Below are 17,787 nucleotides of genomic sequence, written 5' to 3' on the forward strand. Positions count from 1 at the left end.
GCCCGGCTGCTTCAGCGGCAGTCCTCCTGGCCTCCTCGGCAACGGCCCGCTCGACCTCCTCAGCGGCGGCCCGCTCGGCCTCCTCCAGGAGTTGCTGCCAGAGTTCCTCTTGCTCACCCACCATGGTGTGGGGGGGAGCACTCAACTCTGCAGTCCAAAGTCAGGTGTAAAAATAAAAAGGGGATTAACAGCCTAATGTCAGGATTAGGCATTTACCCCTAGCATCCCATAAGCAAACTCATCCAGGCAAGTAATCCTGAAGAAGCAATACTTTATTAGGAGCAAAAAGGTAAATTAAAGAACTGACTGTCATCAAACAGAAGAAGGCTGTTAATAATGATATAGAGGAAAGTACATGATTATAAACACTCCAGCCAGTGTTTATAAACACTCCAGCCAGTGAAAGTAAAACAAAGCGAGGCAACTCCGAGATAAGGATTCCCAGGAAGCGTAGACCAAATAGCCGCCCAGCTGCAGTAGCAGGATGGAGGAAACTGTACACAAATTCACAGGCATGTGAACCAAGGTCTTCTGACATGGAGCCAGGGACTGGCCTAGTCATGTCAAGAGCCCTCCTTGTAGCAACCAGGCATGATCCAGCAAAGGCCTGACAGTTTGTTTGTTTTTTGATGGACTGTTCATCTGTTCATTGATCCTTTGGTGGCTGATTGGCAGGTGTTTCACCATATTCCTTCTTAGTCATACAGTCCAGAGCACCTGGAAATGCATGCGTGTTTTCGCACTGCTGGATTGTGTTCTACTCCCTCCTGTCTTTGCTGAGCTTCTGCTTCACTTGGTTGGCTATTAAATATGAACCAAAACCATGTAATACCATGTAATAAATTATTAGCACCAACTACATTATACAGAATAGGCAGTTTGAATGGAGAGCAGTGTTTTTGCACATGTACAGTTCTGAAAAATTCACTTGGCAGGTATGTGAGTCTGTCATTCACTATCAGACCAAACAGGTCCAGTGACTGGCTCGCATTTGCTTGTCACAGTTGAACATGCTGAAGTTTGCCGTGAAATTCACAACATCCCTATGGTTGTTTGTCTGTTTGCTACAGGAGTCATCCTTCTGGAATTATTGCAATAATGTGCATTCCTTTCCAGGCACTCTAAAAAAATATATCCATGAAGATTTGGTCTGTGGTAGGATACAGTTCTGTAACATTTGAGCTGATCTTTCGTCCAGTGTGCTTCTTGTTTCTGTAGCTTTCTTGATCTGAGGTGAATTTTCTGCCCTGTAGGACCAAAGCAAAACCCGCTGCAGAATAAGACATACAGCATAGAATTGCATCACATTATAACGCCTACAAAAATAAACTTTGAACATCCCCTTGACTTCACACTGACCTGAGTTAAGTTGTTCAGTGCCTATATTACCTCAGGAATCTTTGGGATATACACATTTCCATTCTATTTCTCCTTTTGAATCTGTAAAGGGCAATATGCACCAATTGTTTTGGATACCAAGGCTACTCAAATGCTTCCCATTTGGTAAGGGCAACGAACATATGATTGCAGATTTTAAAAATTTGCTCTGATTTGCCTTTGAGCAATTTGGTACCTTTCTGGGTAATAGCACCTGGAAGCCATTAGGTAAGATTCCTAGTAATGAGATCAGAGGAAAGAATATCCACTGAGTATCTGAAATCCTTCACAAAAGGCTGTTTCGCAGCATCAGCGCCTCTTTGTAATCATATACACGGGTTCAGCCATCACAAGAAATCAGTCACAATTGCTGATTCTCCACCCTTTCATAACCGAAGAATCCAACCAACGCAATTTTAAATACAGCATATTTGCAGGGGCTTAAAAAAGCAAACCTTACTCCTCTATTGTAATGAAACATGAACCATCCCAAGCTCTGAGCTCTAATTGCCTCTCATTTGTTTGGGTTGTGTGTGTGTGTTTTAACACCTCAAGGCAAAAGTACCATTTGGAAAGCACATGCGTAATGGCTGCAATTGCTTGAGGAAGCTCTAGATATTGTGAGGTTGTCAAAGAAGTCGCAGGCGTTGGCAAGAGCACCCGCTCGTTCTTTGTCGCAAGTTAATTGATTTGCAACAACGCTCTCGCTGAGGACTAATCCAAAGGCCATTAAAGTTAATGAAAAATAGCAGGGCAACCTTTGGGCTTGTCGGAAGTTCTGCAGACCCTCCATAGTAGCTGCACTGCATTCAACTAGACTAAGTCAAAGTGTTTTTCATGACTCTAGTCAATGAATTGCAACAGGAGGGATGCTAATATTTTTTTTAAGGATAATTTGGATGCTAATTATACTTGCTGGAAGGGAACTGACGCTCGGATCAAATGTAGAGTTGACCAATTTTAAGCGAATGTTAATTGATTTTTGATTACTAGGAATTGTTTCTAATTACCCAGTCCTGTGTATGCTTACCGAGAACTCAGTCCAACTGAGTTCAATGTGTCTTCCTTCTGAGTAAAGGAGAGGGCTGAAGAGCGGGAGCAGATTTTATGTCTGCCACTGGAATATTATCTATCATGTTTTTCACAAATCAACCTCCAAGGAGCACTGGTTCTCCTCTCTTCCATTTTGCCCCCATAACAACTTTATGGCTAGGGTTGCCAACCTCCAGGTACTAGCTGGAAATCACCAACCAATAGAGATCAGTTCATTTGGAGAAAATGGCCACTTGGACTCTAAGGTATTGAAGTCCCTCCCCTCCCCAAACCCACCCCTCCTCAGGCTCCACTCCAAAAACCTCCTACCGGTGGCAAAGAGGGACCTGGCAACCCTACTTGTGAGGGAGGTTGGGCTGACAGAAACTGACATGCCCAAGGTGATCCGAGGGGTCATGTGAGAGTGAGGATTTGAATCTCAACCTTGCAGGTTTTACAACAGTGCTCTAACCACTACACAAACTGACTGCTAGAATCTTCAAAGTGAATTCTCCTCTGCCCTGGCATATTTACCACATTTTGTGGTGTCATCACACTGTGGTTTTTCCCAGACACACCAACCAATGACATGAAGCAGGAATTGGTAACCTTTATGGATGACAGAGGGAGAAATTGCCGATGGGATGCAATATCTCAGGTGGGCCCGGCCCATCTTCAAATTGCCCCTGAGTTTTACCTAAATGAAAATGATGAGGTAAATATAGAGGTTTCTTCTTACGGGATGAAATTTCACAGGAATTCTGAGGGGAATTGTGGGGGTGGGGAGAATCAAGGTCCTGCCTCTCCATTGGACTCATCTAGGATTGCCACCCTCCAGGTGGTGGCTGGAGATCTCCTGCTATTACAACTGATGTCCAGCCGATAGAGATCAGTTCACCTGGAGAAAATGGCCGCTTTGGCAATTGGACTCCATGGCATTGAAGCCCCTCCCAAACCCCACCCTCTTCAGGCTCCACCCCCAAAATCTCCTGCCGATAGTGAAGAGGGACCCGGCAACCCTATGCTGGAGCCTGCTGCACCCTGCTCCCTTCCTCCGGCAGCCTCCTTTTTGCCACATCAGGCCTCCCTGCCTCCAGAAGGGACCTACAGGACAATTGGACTATACGGCATTGAAGACCCTCCCCTCTCCAAACCCCACCCTCCTCAGGCTCCACCCCCACATCTCCAGGTATTTCCCAACACAGAGCTGGCAACCCTAGACTCATCCCCTAGGGACTCCCACCAAGCAATCACAATGCCCTGAGATACAAGAGGGGAGAAGGTTTGACAGCAGCTTGTTCTTCTTCTTCTTGTATACCCTCTCTTTCACTGCCTGGAGAAGGTGGCTGAGTGCTCCTTATCATCCTTCCTTCTAGCTCCTTTTGAAAGCAACAGGTGGCATGCTGCTAGGGTTGCCAACTTCCAGGTATTAGCTGAAGATCCCCTGTATTACAACTAATCTCCAGCTGACAGAGTTCAGTTCACCTGGAGAAAATGGTCACTTTGGCAATTGGACTCCGTGGCATTGAAGTCCCTCCCCTCACCAAACCTTGCCCTCCTCAGGCTCTGCCCCAAAACCCTCCCACCAGTGGCAAAGAGGGACCTGGCAACCCCACATGCTGCATCCTTGCCGTTTTCCATCTCTTGTAAGGGCCTCTTCCCTTGCAAGAGGTCAGTAGCTGTTTTGGCTACCATCACCACCTTGCCCCAACTTCGCTTCCTCTGCAGCTGCTCGGTGACATCACTAGCTAGCTGCTGAGGTGGTGTTGGCCCTTGGTTTGCAGCATATCTTCACCCTAGGGTTGCCAACATCCAGGTATTGGGAGAAAATAAGTACCAACACAACGTAAATGCAACCTAAGTTTAGTACAGTGAAAAAGTGCACAGTGAACAAACAAACATTACAAGCAGGAAAAATACATGGCTCTCAAAGAGTCTCACGGAATCTTCAACAATCTTCACTGAAGTTCTTACTAAAGTCCAAAAGGCTTCAACAAGCAAAGTCCATAAGAAGGACGGTGGAAAAAAACAGATAGTGTGAAAGAAAACAGAAGCAGCCCAATACATGGTGCCATGAATTTCATTATTACAGGCTGAAGAAGCATAATTCTGCGAAAAACGTTTTGAAAAATCCGGAAGACGTTTCCCAACTTTACTCATCACACCATTCTTCCAAGGAACCTTGTCTCCCGATATTAGAACGGTGTGCTGATGAAGCCGCTTGCGCGGCGGTGAAAACGTTAAAGTTAATCCGGACTGCGTTTCACACTATCCGTTTTTTTCCACCGTCCTTCTTATGGACTTTGCTTGTTGAAGCCTTTTGGACTTTAGTAAGAACTTCAGTGAAGATTGTTGAAGATTCCGTGAGACTCTTTGAGAGCCATGTATTTTTCCTGCTTGTAATGTTTGTTGTTTGTTCACTGTGCACTTTTTCACTGTACTAAACTTAGGTTGCATTTACGTTGTGTTGGTACTTATTTTCTCCCAAATTCCATTAGTACCAAGTGCCTCTTTTCTCCAGCAACATCCAGGTATTAGCTGGAGATCTCCTGGAGATCGCCCCAGTGTCGCTGGGGTGAAAAAGCTGGAGAGATGGAATGTTTCCAAGGGAGAAGAAATACGGGGAGCAAAGGAGTACATTACGAGTAGGGTTGCTATCCTCCAGGTACTAGCTGGAGATCTCCTGCTATTACAACTGATATCCAGCCGATAGAGATCAGTTCACCTGGAGGAAATGGCTGCTTTGGCAATTGGCCTCTATGGCACTGAAGTCCCTCCCCAAACCCCACCCTCCTCAGGCTCTGCCCCAAAAACCTTTTGCCGATGGCGAAGAGGCACCTGGCAACGTTACTTCGCTCTGATCCAGGTCCAGGGACTTCCTCTCATTCACACAGTAGCACAATTACGTTTGCTGTGGCTGGTGGAATTTTGGAAGACGATTCCGCTGCTTAACTATTGTGAAGGAATGAGCAGAAAATCTTCCGGCTTTGTTAGCCTCACTGCTTTTAAGCAAGACTGTACAGAGACAGGGAAACCCATCCAAAATTCTAAATGCATTACCTTCATATCACCCAAGTAAGGGATTGAGAAGTTATTACTGGCATTCTTCCTTGGGCTAATTTTCATATAAATGTCAAGATAAGATGCAATAGAGGAGGTATTTTAAAGGATGCATATCACCTCCAGACATGGATGAAGAGAAGTCCTAATTAGGTCACATGCATGATCTATTTGAGACTATTCAATAATTAAACTGACGTAACTAGCCATGCTTTCCTCTTCAAATGACTCTGAAGGCAGTGCTTTAATTAAAAGTAAATTTATGTAAATTCTGTGCCAAATTATTGGAATTAACCTTCAGTCCCATTTAAAAAGCTATTCAAGTTTCGAGAAATGGCAGCAGGGTTGTAGTTTTTTGTTTTTTGTTTTAAACCGGGGTAGCACGAAGCAGAACCCTCAGTCAGTAAAATGGAGAGTTTCTGTCAGCTTTTAAAATGAGTTTATGAAAAAATAGTCTGAACCTCTGCACTCAGACTCATTAGTTAAGAAGGAAAGGATTGAATTCTGTTGTGTGCGGGCTCCTTGAGTAAATCCTTTTAATAGAAATCCCCATGAGTAGTTCAGCTAGCTTGAATGCCAGCAAAGAACCGCCACATTCTCTCACTTAAAGTTTCCTCAGAGGTTGTGCGGAAATTATCTGGTTCCCAGCGGGATTCTTTTCCGTGGCTGTTACTCTGTAGAAACAACAATGCTTTCAAACAAGTTCATATCACAGTCAAAAGTTCACTTGTTTTTCTCAGGCAAAAACCAGAGAACCCAAAAGAGCTTTGATGAGACTGGAGACCTTTCCCAAAGAACTTCATGCATCCCAAAGTTGCCAGTAATTTTCATCTAAAGAGAACATCGAAGCAAATCAGAAGGTTCCTACTGAGGCCATGTTAGAAGAAGGTAGAAAAGTACACAGACCCACAAAGTCATTTACCACAGATTATCAGGTGCTCAATGAAATCTGATTTTGATGGGTGGCCCCACAGAAACCAAGAAACTCAGCACATCCCAGGTCTTAGGGAATGGCTGGTTGGCTGCAGGTAGTTGGGGAAGAAGAAGAAGAGGAGGAGGAGGAGTTGGTTTTTATATGCCGACTTTCTCTACCACTTAAGGGAGACTCAAACCGGCATACAATCACCTTCCCTTCCCCTCCCCACAACAGATACCCTGTGAGGTAGGTGAAGCTGAAAGAATGTGACTTGCTCAAGGTCACCCAGCTGGCTTCGTGTGGAAGAGTGGGGAAACAAATCCAGTTCACGAGATTAGCGTCCGACACTCATGTGGAGGAGTGGGGAATCAAACCAGGTTCTCCAGATCAGACTCCACCACTCCAAACCACCACTCTTAACCGCAACACCATGCTGGCTACTTGAGTGATATGAAGAGTTTGACCAATGACACATTATGAAGAGTGTGACTGATCAGAGCATGGTAATATTATTCATATTTTTTAAAAGTGACAAAACTCCATTTTGGAGATTCACAGTTCAATCCTAAATAGAATTACACCCATCTAATCCAACTGAAGTCAGTGGGAAGGGTGTAAACCTGTTTAGGATTGCATAATGAGCTTGCAAAGCAATTTGTTTACTTATAATTAAGATGCATGACATGGCCATTCTTTCATATCTGTGTCTCATCTAATTCCCCAATCAGTTGACTCTTGGTTTGGGCCTTCCGAGGGGAGATGTTATGTATCCTGTCCATGCTGCCTCTCCCTGCTAGGTTTGTAATTAAAAAAGAAGGTGGAGTTTCTCCATGCTAAATTATTAAGAGCACACAGGATTCTGACTGGAAGATTTAGGTTTTAAAAAAATGAGGTGGCTTGCTGCAGCAGTCCCACAATATGGAGAGCTCAAGGGCAACCTAGATAATATGGTGGGAGAGCTGTGGGTGGATTTCCAATCATAGAATGGGAGCATAGCAACCCTAGACGTCCTTGGTGGTCTCCCATCCAAATACTAACCACAGCCAACCCTGCTTAGCTTCTGAGATCTGATGAGATTGGGCTAGCCTGGGCCATCCAGGTCACAGCTAAAATAGGTTAAAAGGTCACAAGAAGGAAGAGCCGCAAGAAGGGACAGAATTGAATGGGAGCTGTGGAGATCTCCAGCTAGTACCTGGAGGTTGGCATTCCTACTGGCAACCCCAATAGGAATTGAGGAGAACCCACAACTCACATCTGACTGTTACACAGGGTGGGGATTCCAGACAGTGTACTCCATAACGTGAGGGCTTCCCTTCCATATACAGTTAAATCCTCAAATAAATGTTACCATCTGATCTGTTTTGCTTTTCATGTGATATTTCGAGGGGAGAATAGATTCAGGATTCCTTCTGTCCATCTCTGATGAAATACTGCAGAGTGACTGCGGCACAGAGTAGAGGGATGTTTTCTGCTGTTAAAATTAAAAGGTCAAGCTCAGTCGCATGGCTACCCTGAGCGATGATGATTACTAATCTTCACTGCATCATCTGGAAGTCCCTGGTGGGCACTTGTGCAAGCACAAAAACCGATTAAATAGTTCATAAATAATAGACACCCGAAAGAGTGTCTTCTGATAAACAGGGCACTGAAAAACACATGGGTGAGAAACACTTCTGGAAAAAGATGCTCAAATTTCAGCATTGAGCCCTCAGCACCTGAAATTAGCAGACAGTGTTTCATATTTGGTAGTGGCACAGTTACAAAGATGTTACGATGGGCCTTCTTTCCTGAATGCCACATTCCAGTGCTTCTGAATCTCAGCCAAAGGGACTGAAGCATCACTTTGTTGAACTGGAGCAAAGGTAATTCTAGTCCAACATTTTGTTTCCAACAATAGCCAGCTGGTGGTGAACTGGAAAGTACTGCAGCATAAAGATCAGGACAGGGCTATGGACGGTCCCACTGACATTCAGATCTGGAAGGAGTATTCTCCAGTTCAGGGTCCTAGAGGTCAACAACCTTAGCTAGAAACTGGGAGGCTGAAGTTCAGCAAGCAGAATGTACTAGCATTCAACCAAAGGAAGACCAGTCTCGTAATATACCATACTTGCCTCTTCAGAAGCTTCAAATTGCCTGCCAATCACAAGGGCTGATGTAGGTTTACCAGGTTCCCATCCCCAGCAGTCCCTTCCCACCACCACTCAGAAAAATAATGTTGAAAATCGGGGGTGGCAGCCTGCATCCCAAAGCACTGACATTTCCTGTGTGACAGCAACATGTTGCCAGGGGTGCTCTAGCATTCGGGCAAAACCCAACAGTCAAACCACAGAGTTTTGGCCAAATGGGAAGTGACATCAGCACACCACTGGTGATGTCACTATGACATCAACCTAACGGCTTGAATAAGTCCCCTGATGGTTGCCAGCCTGGCAACCCTAGGCTGATACAAAGTAGCCAATTTCCTTCTGTACTTGAGCAGGATTCTTAGGCCTGGGCACACACATTGCACCATGAAAATTTCCCTTCTGCAGGTGGTCAGATTCTAGTTTCAAGTCTCTGAATCTGAGAAATATGTGTACACAGGGCATAATGTCAACTGGGCCTGCTTCATAAACAAAGTGAACAGAAAGAACTCCGACCTCATCCACTAGTCCTTTGGTTATTTATTAAAACATTTTTACCCTGCCTTTTCTTGTGGTTCAAGATTAGGGTTGCCAGCCTCCAGGTGGTGACTGGAGATCTCCCGCTATTACAATTGATCTCCAGGCAACAGAGATGAGTTCCCCTGGAGAAAATGGCTGCTTTGGCAATTGGATTCTATGGCATTGAAGTCCCTCCCCTCTCCAAACCCTGCCCTTTTCAGGCTCCACACCCAAAATCTCCAGGTATTTCCCAACCCGGAGATGGCAACCCAATTCAAGATGGCTTACAACAATATTTCAAAAACATTTCTTATAAAAACCAAAATTAAAAATTAAAAAACACAATTCTTTCCCTCCTTCCCCCAACCACCAGGTGGGGCCTGGAGATCTTCCAAAATTACAACTAATCTCCAAACCACAGAGATCAGTTCCCCAGGAGAAAATGATTGCTTTGGAGGGTGGACCAAGCCCTGCTCTCCCCATGCTCCAACTCCCAATCTCCAGGACTTTCTCAATACAGAGATGGCAGCCTTAGTTGGGCCCTTTTGTTATTCCTCCCCATCTGATAGCAAAAGTATACAGTACTCCCTCTGAACTTGGGGCCTCTAATTTTAACTATCATAACTAACAGGTAGTGTTGCCAGCTCCCTCTTTGCCACTGGCAGGAGGTTTTTGGGGGCAGAGCCTGAGGAGGGGAGGGTTTGAGGAGGGGAGGGACTTAATGCCATAGAGTCCAATTGCCAAAGCAGCCATTTTCTCCAGGGGGACTGATCTCTACTGTAATAGCAGGAGATCTCCAGCTAGTACCTGGAGGTTGTATAAAGTAATAGTATGAGGCTCTCAATGCTTATCAAAATGCTATATTATACTTGTTACAAACATGTGGTGAATACGTACGGAGTGTCCAAAGTTATACAATTCTATACAGTGTGACAACTAAGACAATACAAAACATAAAGACAGAGAAACAAAGTAGCTATATCTCATTGCTACAATAGTATCAAAATGAATTATATTTCAGTTCAGTTAATAACTTTTTCTTTTCTTTTATAAATTTTGTTTCAATCATCAACTTCTTCAAGGGAACATGGAAGGAAGCATACTGAAAAAAATGGAAACGCTGTCCAGATGAACAATCGCGCTTTCACTACCAAAGGCAGCTTCTTCAGCCAATAGCTTCACATATATTGTTGCTCCTTATTTGCAATCAATTAAGGTATAGAATTAGGCTCTGCCCCAAAAATTTATTGCGCCGTGGAGGCAAGCCCTAACTTCGCAGGATCGGTTGACGCGCTTCCAGAAGGGAGCCTGCCTCGTTTGCGGTGCCATGGGTCATTTTGCTGCAGCCTGCCCATCGCGCCCGGAGCGGCCAACCCAACACCCCCGAGCGGATGTGACTCCCCGGGGGAGGGGAAATATTGGGAGGAAGAGTGCTGCAGCCCATCGTAGTGTCGCTCCCGAGCGGAAGGCACCCCAAGCGCCTTTAATGTACATCAAGGAGGCTTCCAAGGATCCTCCGCTGGTGGACCCTTCGGGGTCCAGGATTACAATTACAACTCCACCGGACGGGGACAGCTCTGCTTCATCCAAGGAAGGTGGACAGTGGGACTCCCCTGCATTGAATCTCGTAGCACCCCTCGAGCAGCCAAAAAACGGACAGGGTCTGCGGTAGATGGAGCGACACTGCAGACCACTGCAGATCCTCCTACACGACCCAAGGCTCCATTAATGGTGAGAGATATAGAAGAGACTGTATATTTGGATGTGGTTTTGCAAAAGTATAGAGGGGCCCCCCAGGTACAGGTGAAAGCCTTAGTAGACTCGGGGGGGTGCTCACACTCTAATCAATGAAGACACTTTTAAAGCTCTAAAAGTGAAAGCTGTGTCATTACCAGCGCCAGTCCAGTTCGCCCAAATGGATGGCAGTGGTTTTAGGGGGGGCAGTAAACCATCGCACAAGTGGGGTAGTGATGGGTATAGGTCAGCACTGGAAACAGATTAGTTTTACTATTGTCCCTGGGATTCGTTACGCCATTGTATTGGGGGCGAACTGGTTAGTTGGACACAGTCCCACCATAGACTGGACGGCCAAAACCTTAGCTTTCAACAGCCCGCAACGTGAACTACACCGTCAAGAAGTAGCAGTTTTAACTCCAGCTCTAGCATCGGAGGCGCCCAATTCATCCCAACTACCCCCGAGTATCAAGACTTTGCAGATGTTTTGAATATACAAGAATGTGACGTGCTGCCCCCCCCGCCCTACAGATTGTGTGATTGAGGTGGTGGGGGATGGCAAACTGCCTAAAAGCAGAATTTATCCCATGAGTCCTACTGACAGGACAGTGCTCCGCGAGTTCCTGGACAAGAATTTGGCTCGTGGTTTCATCCGCCCCTCCACAGAACCGTACTCGGCACCAGCCTTTTTTGTGCGTAAGAAAATGGGCGATTTACGATTGTGCGTTGATTTTTGGAAACTCAATGCAGTGACTCAAGCAAATGCTTACCCTATTCCCCTGATCTCCGATCTTTTGGGGCAAATGAAGGAGGGGCACATTTTTACCAAGTTGGACTTAGTTGAAGCCTACTACCGTGTTAGGATTCCGGAAGGGGATGAGCCCTTGACAGCCTTTTCAAGTTGCTTTGGGATGTTTGAATACATGGTGATGCCCTTTGGCTTGAAAGGGGCCCCGGGGGTCTTCATGCAGTTAATTAACGAAGTCCTATACGATTTACTATTTAAGGGGGTGGTGGTTTATCTAGACATTTTAATTTACTCTAAAACCTACAAAGAGCACGTTGCTCTGGTTAAAGAAGTGTTACAACGTCTCAGAGACAATCAACTCTATGCTAAGGTGTCTAAGTGCTAATTTCACCAAAAGCAATTGACTTTCCTAGGCTACATTATCTCGCATCATGGGTTAACTATGGACCAGGAGAAGGTGCAGGCAGTGATTGACTGGGAGCCACCCACAACTCGAAAACAGGTGCAAAGATTTCTTGGCTTCGCAAATTTTTACCGAGGGTTCCTCCCCAGCTTTGCACAAGTTGCACTACCCATCACTGACCTTCTCAAAACGAAGGGGAAGGGGAGTGCAGCTGCCCTGCCTTCTGCCCGAGTAGATTGGACCTCCCAATGTCAAACTGCTTTTGACAATCTTAAACAACTGTTCACTTCTGAACCAGTGTTGCGACACCCTGACTGCGAACAGCCCTTCATAGTCCAAGTAGATGCTAGTGAAGTAGCAATGGGGGGTGCACTTCTACAGAGGGGAGAGAACGGCCAGCTGCACCCTTGCACATATTTCTCTAAGAAGTTCGCCCAGTCTCAACTCAATTGGCTGATATGGGAAAAGGAGGCAGCAGCAGTTAAACATGCCCTGACACTATGGAGTCAGTATCTAGAAGGATCTAAAGTCCCTTTGGAGGTCTGGAGTGATCACAAGAACTTGGAAGCTCTAATAGGAGTTCACAAGGTCTCTGCGAAACAGGTGCTGTGGGCGGATTTCTTTTCCAAGTTTTTGAGTTGTGGGTGGCTCCCTGGGATTTCTTCTCAGACCCTCCTGCCTCAGTTAACCAAGCACAGGGAGTTTTGGTACAAAGATGCTAAACTGTATGTACCAAAAGGCTTACGCAGGGAGGTGTTGGGTCTGGTTCATGGAGCTAAAACCTCGGGGCATTTCGATTTATCAAAACATTGCATTTATTGCGTAGACAGTTTTGGTGGTCGGGCATGCGTTCGGACGTCGACTCTTTCATCCGCAGTTGTCCAATTTGTGCTTCTGCTAAGCATTCCCAAGGAAAGCCACCCGGACTATTGCAGCCCTTAGAAACCCCCGCAGGTCCTTGGGAAGTAATTGCAATGGATTTCATGACTGATCTCCCCCTCAGCAGGGAGAAGACTGTACTTTGGGTGGTCACGGATCTATTTTCAAAACAAATCCATCTCATACCTTGTGCAGGTATTCCCTCCACCCCATGGTTGGCCCGCCTCTTTGTGTCACATGTTTTCAAATATCATTCGTTCCCATGCAAGGTGCTGAGCGACCACGGGGGTACCTATGTGGCTAAGTTTTGGAAAGCCTTTTTGAAATTGGTGGGGGTAGTGCAGGGACTATCAAGTGCTTTCCATCCCCAAACAGATGGTCAAACCAAGCGGGTAAATGCTGTCTTAGGATGTTATTTACGCTGTTATGTCAATTACCATCAGGATGATTGGGTGGACCTACTACCTTTTGCCGAATATGCTTATAATAATGCTGTGCACCAGTCTACAGGGCTCAGCCCTTTTCAACTTGTGTATGGTAAGGAGTTTGGTCCCACTGGCTATATTGATGTTTCAGGGGAGGAGGGTGGTGCTGATGTAGCTGAATGGTCTCATAAAATTCAAACGACCTGGCCATGGCAGATTAAAAATCTGGAACAAGCCAAACGTAAATACAAGGCTCAGGCTGACAAACACCAACCTCCGGGGTGGGATTGCAAGGTGGGAAATCTGGTATATCTATCCACCAAGAACCTAGGATCCACCCACCCGTGCAGAAAGCTCAGTGCCAAATATGTGGAGCCCTTTCCCATTTCCAGGATTATCAATGCAGTGACAGTGGAACTCTCCCTGCCCAAATCCCTGCGGAGAGTTCACCCGGTGTTCCACATTAGTCTCCTCAAACGACACGTTGCCTCCCCTCAGTGGTACCCCGAGCCACTTCCTGAGGTGCCTGAAATGGTGGGAGGGGAGAAGCATTTTGAAGTATCTAAGATCCTGGACTCCCGTATCCACCGTGGTACCCTTCAATACTTGGTTTGTTGGAAACATTTCAGTCCTGCTCAAAATGAATGGGTGTGTGCTAAAGATGTCTCTGCCCCCCGGCTGGTTCAAAATTCCATGCCGCCAATCCACAGAAACCTGCTTCTGGGGGGGTGAAGGGGGCCTTTGGGGGGGGGGCGAATGTCTGGCATAGCCTGAGAATGGTATGTTGTGCTGAGCCAGATGCCAGCCAAGGCCAATGTGTTATTCCTTTTTTTAAGTGTTTTGACTCCCTTCATGGGAACCTCTGGAAGCCGCTCTTGGGAGGGGGATTACCATGGTATCCTGGGCTATCTGTCTTTTGATTATCTATTTATGCCATGCACTGTACAATTGATCTTCACTGGTATCCTCTTGATTCTTGGCTTCTGTTACTAGTTGATCTTTCCTAATAAATCAGCTTTTGTAGGATTCCCTGCCTGCTGAGTCTGTTTATGGAATTATCACGGGACTAGAGCTCATAGCTTCCAGGTTTATCCTGAAAGGGACATTATTGCTCATGCACTCTGCATGCTTGTGAATCCCCCTCACATACACACACAGCTCCCACTGGTGGCAAAGGGGGAACCTTATTGAACCCTACCTCTGGACCTTATTGAAATGTTGGGAAAAGGGTAGTGGGCCATAAAATGGCTCTCATGGGAGCAAGGCTAATCCTAAAATGGCTGCCATGGTGGTTTGTGACTATGGTTGATAGTTGATAGAAAGTGGCCTAAAATTCCTTGTGTTTTTTTTTTCTATTCCATTCAAGCCCCTTTGGATTGTATCCCCAAGAGTCAAGAAGCAAGTAGGTGCAATGAAACACATGGCTGGCATCATTATGTCATCCCTGTTGATTATCACTGCCATATGCCTTATGTTAAGACCAAGATTGTCGTTTCTATATCCTTTGTCTTCAGCAGAGCCTGGCAAAAAAGCCAGTGGGATTGTTTGACAATCTTTTGGACAGCACTTGCAAGAAATATACAGAACACATAACTGCCTGTTTAATCGGTGGAGATTTTAAGCTGCTTGCAACAAAGCATGTGTTCTTTTTAAAGCAAACCTGGAGGCTTGGTATTAAAAGCCGATTCTCTCTTAATGCCAAGCAAAAATCAGAGCTTTAACATTAATGATGAAGTCAATGTGTGCAGTAGTGATTGACATTAAAGGCTTTGCAAATATGTGGACCATAATTAACCATTATTCCCAAGGCGTGTTTGTGGGAAACAGAAGGAAGCTTCAGTAACATTATCTTTTTTCATATTGACTACTATTATTTGATATCAGAGAGAAACATAACACTGAAAAGGTTGGTGGGAAAAGCTCAGGGGAGAAGACAGAGTACGGTGCATGAAATCTAACAGAGGAAAAATCAGATTTGATGTTGAAGTCGGCAAGCACAGCCATTGCATGAAATTCTATCACCCAATGGGGCTGGGACTGGCGTCCCTTTTATTAAAAAGACTTCCTGCAAAGTGACTCCTTTGTGGGCTTTGCTCTTCTTTTTATTATGGATATGTCTCTTCTGACACAGATCTATCAAAAACTATAGAGGAACAGGGAAGGATCAGGAAAAAGCACTAGAATGTTTCTGGGGCATCAGTTGAACCTGGACTAGATGAGGAGAAAACTTGGAATGAAATGGTATAAGGTGGGTAGTCATCTTTGTCTGTAATAGTTGGACAAAATGTGAGTGCGATAGCACCTTAAAGACTAGGGCTGTTGAAAAAAAATTGGTACAGTTCGGCTTCGGCAAAATTCGGCCCTTTTAAATTCGGGCCATGCCGAAGTCCAAACTCCCCCGCTTCGGATCCCTGAAATTCAGGCAAGATCCGGAGTTGGGGGAAAATTCGGGCCCCCTGCGGGCCTTCACGGGGCTTCCATGAAGGCGTGCGGGGGGCTCTTTAAACAGATCTGCGCCTTCCAGCTGGGGGCTCTTTAAACAGATCTGCGCCTTCAGGGAAGCCCCCTGAAGGTGCGCGGGGGGGTGGGGTGGAACAGATTTGTGCCTCCTGGCCGGGAGGTGCAGATCTGTTTAAAGGGCCCCCCGCACGCCTTCAGGGAAGCCCCCTGAAGGCGTGCGCGCGCGAGTGTGTGTGTGGAACAGATCTGTGCCTTCCGGCTGGGAGGCACACATCTGTTTAAAGGGCCCCCGAGCACCTTCAGGGAAGCCCCCTGAAGGCACGCAGGGGTGTGTGGAATAGATATGTGCCTTCCGGCAGTTAGGCGCAAATCTGTTTAAAGGGCCTCCTGCGTGCCTCCAGGGAAACCCCCTGAAGGCGCGCGGGGCATGTGTGTGTGTAGAACAGATTTGTGCCTTCTGGCCGGGAGGCGCAAATCTGTTTAAAGGGGCCCCGTGCACCTTCAGGGAAGCCCTGTGAAGGTGCGCGGGGGGGGGAACAGATCCCATGCCAGGATCGCCCAGGTGATTGGGGGGGGGAAAGGGAAGGCGATCCTGTCCCCCGCCGGGTGGAGCTCTCTGGAAGGCAAGCTTGCTTAAAGGTGGGAAAAGGCAGGTTTGGCGGATCCCGAACCTGCCGAATTTTTCCCGCGGTCCCCCGAACTTGCCGAGTTCGGGACCGCGGTTTCCTGCTATTTTGCAGTTCGGTTCCATCCGAACCGCAAAACCGACGAACCAGGGGAAGTTTGGCGGTTTTGCGGTTCGGGTGGAACCAAATCAATAGCCCTATTAAAGACCACCAAAAATTTTCCAGGGTATAAGGTTTGTGAGTCAATGCTCACTTCATCAGGTACTAATGTGAATGAAGAATCAACCCTTATATCCAGGTCAGAAAGTGAGAGGGGTGTTAATCTTCCAGGACATTGCTGACATAAGAGTGGGATTTTTGCTACAGAGAAGCTTCAAAGGATGATTACAACTCAAGATAGCTGAGGTAGAATTCCTTAACAAGCTCAGCACAATGGACCCCCTTGGCTGAATAGAGACAAAGGATTCTTATCTCATTACAGATGCTAGTTTTCGGGATGTCCCACATCCATACATATCTCCTAATGCTAATGAAACTAATTTCATTTTGCATTGTACCTTTGCATCCTATCTCCAACTGGTCCTTCTTTGTAACACCTCTCCTTCACACCTTCTGACCTGGATAGAAGGCTGGAAGGATCTTCATTTTCATTTGTATCTGATGAAGTGAACAGTGATACCTCAAAACCTATACCCTGGGGAAAAAAACTGTTGGTCTTTAAGTTGCTACTGGACTCGAAATGGGACTCAATAAAATGGAAGATGTGAATGAAACCTAAGGCAGCAGATGGCAGAAACCAGGGTTGGCCCAAGACATTTTGGTGCTTGTAGTAGGAAACCTGTGAGAGATCCCCCTCTCTGAGTTTGCTTCTCCAAATCAGTTGCTCAGACGTTGATACAGAAACAATAGATTTATTGAAGCCTTCAGGAGATGAGACAGGCACAGGTAGAAAGTTGCAAGTGAGGGGCTATACGGGTTTACAGAATATATTGACTCCAGGGCACTGGGGCACTGGGGTTCACACTTATTGTTATGGGAAGTTACAAGCTTGGCATAATACAAAACATCAGACGGATCCCAGGAAGTCAGGTGCGGCTATCACACTTCCAAGGCCGCACCGGCCTGAGGGAGTACTGGCAGGAAGAACAGCGGGGGGGAAGATACATGGGCCATCAGGCCTGGCGCCTGAGACCAGAAGGTGTGAACTGCTTTTACGAGTTCACTGATAACACCGCAGGTGATGGAAAGCAGAGACACAAAGACAGAGACCCTCACATTCTGCCCCCCTTAAGGCCCCCCTCCGAGAGGACGAGGCTTATCGGGATAAGCGAGGTGGAATTCTCGGACCAAGCGAGGAGCTGCCATGTGGGGTGCGGCCACCCATTCGTCATGAGCGGAGCCAAGGTTTTTCCAGCGAACAAAGTAAAACAGTTTCCCTTTCTTCCATTTGGAATCTAAAACCTTGGATATTTCCAAATGGGTATC

This window comes from Euleptes europaea, chromosome 4, assembly GCF_029931775.1.
Source record: "Euleptes europaea isolate rEulEur1 chromosome 4, rEulEur1.hap1, whole genome shotgun sequence".
Lineage (NCBI taxonomy): Eukaryota > Metazoa > Chordata > Lepidosauria > Squamata > Sphaerodactylidae > Euleptes > Euleptes europaea.